Source organism: Camellia sinensis, chromosome 13, assembly GCF_055761805.1.
Source record: "Camellia sinensis isolate YWXY chromosome 13, ASM5576180v1, whole genome shotgun sequence".
Lineage (NCBI taxonomy): Eukaryota > Viridiplantae > Streptophyta > Magnoliopsida > Ericales > Theaceae > Camellia > Camellia sinensis.
Window position 1 is genome coordinate 95,561,640 of NC_138973.1, and position 8,762 is coordinate 95,570,401.

The 8,762-nt window shown below is 34.2% G+C and overlaps 1 pseudogene; it reads left to right on the forward strand.

Annotated features, from left to right (window-relative positions):
* The first annotated feature begins 4,256 nt into the window (after window positions 1–4,256).
* On the forward strand, window positions 4,257–5,053 carry LOC114303810 (gibberellin receptor GID1B pseudogene; annotated as a pseudogene).
* The last annotated feature ends 3,709 nt before the right edge of the window (window positions 5,054–8,762 follow it).

The following is an 8,762-nucleotide window of genomic DNA, read 5'->3' on the forward strand; positions in this document are numbered from 1 at the left end:
GAAGGATGAAGCTAAATCCCAGTTGCTCCAAAAGGTGAAATCCCAACCTATAAATATATTGTTTGAGTTTTTTTTCTTCATTTTTTTTTTTTTTTTTTTATGTTTTTATGACTGTTTGAGTATGTTTGAGTATTTTCTGAAGCAATGTTTACTTAGGTAGGTGTAAAATCATTGTTTAAAATAGGATATGTATGAAGCTTTTATTTGTTTAAGGACAAATTACAGAAATGGTTCCTATAATTTACTCGTATTTTTGTTTTGATCCCTGCCCTTCTAAATATATCAATTTTGTCTTGCAGTTTGGTTTTTGGCTCAAAATGGTCTAATAGTTAACGGTGGTTAGACATTTGGATGGAAATTCGACGCCTACGAGGCATGCACGGGCCAATTTTGACTTTCTTGAGTGTTTTTGGATCAATTAAATTTGTTTAATAGATGTTTTATTTAATTTCATTATTTAATTATTATTATTTTTTAAAATAAATTTATTTAAAATTTTAATTAAAAAAGTAACATATATTTGTATTGATATTTTATTTATTTAATTTTTAAAAATAAATTTATTTAATTGTGTAAAAAATAAAATAAAATAAATTTTTATTTAATCTACCTAAAAATAATTAAAATATTAAATACATGTTTAATATTGCTATTACTTAGTGAACAATTGAAAAATGATAAAATAATTTTTTGTACATTTATCCTTATCTAGTTCGTCTAACCAAACATTAGATTCACTAAAAATAGTCATTTTTCCAGATATCTAATCACATGAAAAAACAAACATGGGATATACATCCAATCCAACCAAATAGTCTGGGAGATTCACAGTCCCAGGATTCAAGTGCGATAGATTTTAATCCCCCATTTTCTAATTGTTTACTAAATAATATCATGACGATAAAATAGACATTTCACACATTACTCCCATGGGATACCAATCCCATAGAAATAAACCACCTCTCCCCAGGATTGTTTAGTCCCTCATATGAGGGATATGGCGTCCCTCATATAAATTATAAATTTTAATTTTAATTTTAATTTATAAGGCCATAATTTTTAATTTATTATTTTTAATTAAATTAAATTTATATTTTATATTTTATATTTTTTATTAATATATAATTTTAAATTAACAATACTAAAAAAATAATTTATAAATGTCTATATTTTTTATTAATATATTTATAAATGTCTATTTTAATAATAAATTATTTTTTATTAATTATTTAGTTCGCCGGACACGGAGTCTTGGGACCTGTGAATCTCCTGGACTCTTTGGTTGGATTGGATGTGTATCCCGTGTTTGTTTTCTCTTGAGATTAGATGTTTGTAAATGAATATTTTTAGTGAATCTAATATTTGATTAGACGAATTGGATAAGGATAAATATGCAAAAGATTATTTTATTATTTTTCAATTGTTTACTAAGTAATAGCAATATTAAACATATCTTTAATATTTTAATTATTTTTAGCTAGATAAAATAAAAATTGATTTTATTTTATTTTTTACACAATTAAATAAATTTATTTTTAAAAATTAAATAAATAAAATATCAACAAAAATATATGTTATTTTTTTAATTAAAAATTTAAATAAATTTATTTTAAAAATAATAATAATTAAATAATGAAATTAAATAAAATATCTATTAAATAAGTTAAATTTGAGTGATGATATTAGAGAACAAATTAAATTGATTAAAAAACACTCAAGAAAGTCAAAATTGTTCAAGAAAGTTAAGAAAGTCAAAATTGGCCCGTGTGTGCCTTGCACGCGTCGAATTTCCGTCCAAATGTCTAACCACAGTTAACTATTGAACCATTTCGAGCCAAAAACCAAACTGCAGGGGCAAAATTGATATATTTAGAAGTGCCGAGACCAAAATGAAAACACGGGTAAATTATAGGGACCATTTCTGTAATTTGCCCTTTGTTTAATTTTTAAACATTTTTCTTTCAACCTTTCTGGAACAGAGTTTGAGAAATTGCTTTGTTAGCTTTTTTACATACTATTTTTTTAGCATTTTTGTTGTTGTTGGTGTTGTTGTTGTTCTTGTCTTGTAAAGACACCCCTGCTTCTTGTTTTTGTTGATTTTCTTCTTCATTTTCTTCCTTATTTGCTTGTGATTAGCTTCTCTATTTTTTGCCACTATACTCTGTTCTTCTCTGTTTTTTCGAGACATGTTAACAGGAGTATAGAATACACAGGTGAAATGTCAAAATGGATTTTCCGTTAACTATTTATGCCATCCACCATTTGGACCAAACAACACTAATTTGTGAAAGATGGACCAAGCAGACACAATCAATAGTTTAATGTTTTATTTCGAAATTGAGGTAGCTGTTGTGCATGGAGCACAACGATTATTATTGTGCATTTAATAGGTCTCACTTTGGGTCTAATTTGATTATTTAAATTGTTCACTCTTTAAACTAGACTGAATAGAACATATCTGTGAAAAAAATAAGTTGATCAGATATTGATAGTTTTTTTATTAAATCACGTTTTTATTAAATTTTACACTTCAAATCACACTTACCATTCATTTTTTTATATACAAATGAATAGTTCTTTTTCATATTTTGAATAAAATTTTCGAATATGCTGCATTTATCGGATCAACTTTAAAAAAATTAGATTAATTTAATAAACATAGAATGTTAAATTTATCGCGTTTGTTTCTAAAAAAATGAACGACTTACAAGTATGTTTTTCAAAATAGACCATCAATTTTTTGAGTGATAAATGATAAAATGAAAACGTTATAACTATTAAATCGCTCTAATTTTTTAATTAAAAAATGATCTTATGAATAATTTAAATGACTAAATCATGACCGGCTCTATAGACATGAACGACAAATATCCAATTTAGATCTAAAATTGAAAAGAAGCGAGAATCAAACGGAAACTATTACCCCTTATATTTATATATTTATCCTTCTAAAAATATCTATTAATTTTTTAATAAAACATTTAACCAACCAAACAACCTCCAATGATGAGTGCTTGGTTGATGATGGGTGTTCCCTGCACCATCTTAAAAATAATGCATCTATAATAGTCTTATTTTATTTCGCGATAGAAGTGAGATTCTAGATGTAGAAATATAAGAAGGTGAACTTTTTCCCCATCAAAAGAAATGAGACTATTGTGGACATAACGAGCAAGGATTCTCTCATTGCTTTTCCTACTTTACTTCCTTCTTGTAATGGTTAAGATTTATTTTAAGAGAATCTAATGGCTCAGATCACTTTATTTAAAAAAATTAAAAATTAAAAAATAATTTTTTTGGAATGATCTACATCATTCAATTCTATTAAAATGAATCTTAATCATTGCAAGAAAGAAGTGAAGTAGGAAAGGTAAGGAGAAGATCCTTGCCCCACGCTAAAAACATTAACTAAAATTTACATTGTAGAGGCAATTAAGGAAGTTGTACAAGTGATTGTATAATTTAATTTTTTCCTTTTTTTTTTTTAAAAAAGGTGCTAAGTCGAAAAGTCCAATTTCAAATTTGTTTCATCACGCAGTCTATGAAGACATAGTTCCGCAAAATGACTAAATTACCCATTCTCTATTCTACTCTCTTCAACGGTCATAGTTATAAAATTTTTGTTTTATCTGTCCAAAAACTCTCTCTTCCTCTTCTCTTTCTCTCTCTATCTTTCTTTCTCTCTCCTTTCTGCAACTTCTCCCTCAACTCGCTCTTCTCTTTCTATCATCTCTTCTCTCCAACAACCCACAAATCCAAACAGAGATACCCCTCTCTCTCTCTCTCTCTCTCTCTCTCTCTCTCTCTTGCTTTCTCTTTCTCACTCTTTACATTTCTCCTTCGCATTCTCGACTGGGGGTGCACGCCCTCGTCAAACAAAGAGAGAGCATCGGAGGAGGATGTTAAAACCTATCACCTACTCCACCTACTACACCTACCACCAAACCTACCATCACCTACTCCACCTACTACACCTACCACTACCTACTCCACTACACCTACATCTCCTATATAAGGAGCCCCTCACCATTTGTAATATATAACATACAACAATTAATAATACAATTCTCTATTTCTCTATACATCAATTTTAACATGGTATCAGAGCAGGTTTAGCACCTAGTATTTTTCGCTTCACCGGCGGGCGGCAACCTCACCTTAGCCGTCCACCGGACCTCAACTTATTCCGCTTATTTTCTACACATACCTTCCCATCATTGCCCAAATCTTCTAAAAAAAAAGCTTGAATCTTTGTGGGTTGTATAGTCCTCATGGCTAGTAGCAATGAAATCAACGCTAATGAATCCAAGAGAGTGGTTCCACGAATACATGGATCCTCATATCAAACTTGAAGCTAGCTTACAACATGCTTCGCCGCCCGGACGGTACATTCAACCATGATCTAGCCGAGTTCCTCGATCGCAAAGTCCAAGCCAACACAATCCCAGTTGACGGAGTCTACTCTTTCGACGTGGTCGATCGATCCACAAGCCTCCTCAATCGAGTCTACAGACCAGCCCCAGAAAACGAGTCTCAATGGGGTTTAGTAGAGCTCGAAAAGCCCTTAAGCACCACTGAAATCGTACCTGTAATCATCTTCTTCCATGGGGGAAGCTTCAGTCACTCCTCCGCCAACAGTGCCATTTACGACACGTTTTGTCGCCACTTCGTTGGCCATTGCAAGGCTGTTGTGGTGTCTGTTAACTGTCGTCGATCGCCCGAGCATCGATACCCTTGTGCTTCTGATGATGGATGGGCTGTTCTGAAATGGGTTCACTCTAGACCTTGGCTACAGAGTGGGACAGATTCAAAAGCCTATGCTTACTTAGCTGGAGATAGCTCTGGTGGTAACATTGCTCACCATGTTGCAGTGAGAGCAGCTGAATCAGGAGTTGAAGTATTGGGTAATATACTTCTTCATCCTCTGTTTGGTGGGCAAGAAAGGACTGAATCAGAGAAGAAATTGGATGGAAGATACTTTGTGACGATTCAAAACCGGGCACTCACCTTTCTTTTATTTTACTATATATTTATATGTATATGTTTATTATAATCTATTACTCAAAGCTCCCACTACATCAACTTTTGCACAAACCCAGACCCTCAAAGCAATCATGATGTTCTTATCTCCTTCCACTTTATTTATTTATTTTTTTTTTTAAACACCTTTTGCCCACACCATATTCACCAACCTTTCTTAGAATATGTTTTGATCTAGTTCCAATGCGCCTTCTTCTTATTATATTTATTATTATTATTATTATTATTATTATTATTATTATTATTATTATTATTTTTTTTTTAGGACCACATTCAGAACCCATGATCAACACCATGGGCTTGTTCCCCCTCTTTACAAAAAAAAAAAAAAAAAAAAAAAAAAAATCTTCTCCACTGCCCCATATATATATATATATATATCTATAAAAAAAACAAAAAAAACAAAAAACAAACAAACAATTTACAAATTTGCACAACACCCATATTTTATTCATCTCCGGGATCAACCCCGATCACCATTTTACACCACAAAAAAAAAAAAAAAAAAAAAACAAAGACCACCATCACAACAACCAAAGATTTGTTTTCTTTTTTGCAGACGGCCACCCACCGACCTCACTTCTTCGCCTCTTCCGCCGGTCTTTTCTTCTTGCCTCCGTCCTGGGCGACCTTTGACAGCGTTGCCTCAGTGCTTCCTAGTCCACCGAGCACGTTCACTCCCCCGTACTCCTCCACTGCTGCATATGGCGAACCTCCAAATCGAAACATAACGGTGGCCTTCCGCTTCAGCTCCTTATTTTCCACCTTTAGCACACTTATCTCTGCTCGCGCATCCTTATACATGCGCTGGAGCAGAGCCAGTTGGGCGTTTAACTGCTGCACCTCATTTGTCCTACTCTGCAGCCGGTGTGACAAGTTTGTGACCGCCGTCATGGTCTCCACACATGACTTCAAAGTATACTGATTGGCCTCAATATCAGTTTGCACCGCCATTTTTTGCTCCACAGACCGCATCGGAAAGTTCAACGGAGCAAAACCAGAGGTGTTTGGTTAAGGTTCACGGGCCACCGCACCAATTATCTCTCTTGTTGACTCGTTGATGTCAGGAAAGAGAGTGAGCAGACCACGGGAAGACGAGGCCATTTTCTGGGCAACAGAGTGCTACAGAGTGTTACAAAGTTTCTCTCTCCGAAAACGCAGAGTTTTTCAGAGAAGGGTTGGATCCAGAGTATTTTCAGAGTGTTTCAGCCTGACAATGTTCAGAGGTTTCAGCCTGGTTTGGTTTCCACAGCCTCCGCATTGGTTTATATCGACACTGACGACGCGGCCGACACGCCGCTCTGTCGCTCACGTGCCTCGCCGCGTCTCCGACTCACCTTTTGATGGCTCGACGCTTTCTGTCTGGCACGCCTTTTGATGAAGTGGGCGCGCCTTTTGAGGGCACGACTTTTGAGGGCTCGATATATATATATCCATGTATATATATATTTGGGCAGCCTCTATACACCATCATACAGTGTATTTTCCAACGGTCCGACATGACCCCATAAACTGTCCCGACATTGATTCCAGTTAGCTTTTCCACCGGTCCGGCATGACCCCCTAAACTGTCCCGACATTGATTCCGGTTAGCATCTCCCTCGGTCCGGTGTGACCTCGTCAACTGTCCAGACTTTCTCTGCTACAACGGTCTGCCACAACCATCCAGTGTCCTCTACAACGTTATGACACAACCATCCAGTGTCCTCTACAACGTTATGACACACCCATCCAGTGTCCTCTACAACATTATGACACACCCATCCAGTGTCCTCTACAACGTTATGACACAACAATCCAGTGTCTCCTATCCTGTTTTATTTTCTGTATTAGTCTATTTTCTTATTTTACTCTCTTCAAACTCAAGTTGGTTAGTTCCTATCCCCCTTGAGTTTGCGGGGGGCTGTTAAAACCTATCACCTACTCCACCTACTACACCTGCCACCAAACCTACCATCACCTACTCCACCTACTACACCTACCACCACCTACTCCACTACACATACATCTCCTATATAAGGACGCCCTCACCATTTGTAATATATAACATACAACAATCAATAATACAATTCTCTATTTCTCTATACATCAATTTTAACAGAGGAGGATAAAATGGTGGTGGGATCGATTACTTCTTCTCCAACCTCGACCTGACTCCAATGACCTTTCTCGGATCTTCGAGCTTCTCTGAAAGAGCGAGCTCGAGAAGATAGTTTCCATTCAAGGAAACTAGGGTTTTCAGGCCCTCGGATTTCAAGATCTCGTTCTTGACTCTAGAGATCTCGCGACCATTCAGGGATTTGTGGAGGTGAAGGGTTTTGGACATGACATTAGTGACTTCGCATTCGTACCGGCGCAGTGATGTCCTTTCAGCTAGATCTGAGGGAAGATGGAGTTGTCTGGCATAAGAGGTCTCTTCATCTTAATCATTGACATTTTGGAGGCAGCGGCAGACTTCGTCGTCGCCCAAAGTGCCTAGTGGCGACATTGGCAGTTTGTCGAAGGGGTCAGAGACAAGATCTAGGTCGTTCAGTAGCCGGAAGTTCATCTCCGAATGGCCCTGCTAGTGGTGAGATCCCTCCAGTTGGAAGTTGATACTGATGAAGATTGGTTATCTTATTTTAATAGATGCAAAGATCAAAAAGAAGAAGTTGAGAGAGATAGAAAAAGATTTTGAACAAATAGTGGGTTTGTGGAAAGATTTGAATAAATACGTTCAATAGATAAGAAAAAATAGATTAAAAAAATTCAATAGATAAAATATGATTACGGGAAGAGAGAGAGAGAGAAGGATATTTGAAAGTTATGTTCAACAGATAAGAAAAAAATAGGTAAAAAAAATACAACAGATAAAAAAAGATTTGAACAGATAGGTTAAAAAATTCAATAGATAAAAAAAAAAAGAAGAGATATTTGAACAGATAGGTTAAAAAATAAAATGGCAAAATTAGAAACAAAATGTCCTTCAAAATAATAAAATGTACTTCTCATCACAATAATTTGCAAAACATGTACTTTTCACCCAAAGAATTATCCAACGACCCAACATCTCAAGCAATTTTCAAATTGAATTTATCACCAATTTTTTTTTTTTAAAAAAAAAATAAATAAATCAATTAATCCAACCAATCTTACTTGCACCATAGAAAGGATTACTATCTTGTATTAAAATTGTTTAATATGTCTCATCACACAAAGGCCATGATTATGTTTTATTTTTATGTCTTGTATTATGCGTCTCATTACATGTTTGTTAACAATGTTGTATTGGCACATAACAAAACTTATTATGAAAACAAAAGTCATCTATGGTTAAAAAAAAAAAAAAAACAAAAACAAAAACAAAAACCAACAAGCAAACAAACTCATCATAAAACTACTTTTCTCATTTTCCTTGAATAAATTTACTTAATTATATATAATGTATATGTTAGTATGATGAGACCTATCTCTAGTGAAATAGTAAAGATATCGACAAATATGCCAATAAATAAAAAAAAAAGAAAAAAAAAAGAGATATCGATGAATAATAATACCTCTAGTGAACGCTACATATTGACATATACATTTTAAATATTTTTCTATAATTCAATTATGTGTAGTTAGACTTACATTATTTTTAGGATAAAAGACAATTTTAATCTCTAGAGTATCTGTTGTTTTTCATTTTAGTCTCTTAAGTTTCAATTGTCATTTGGATCCTCGAAATTGTCAATTTGGTC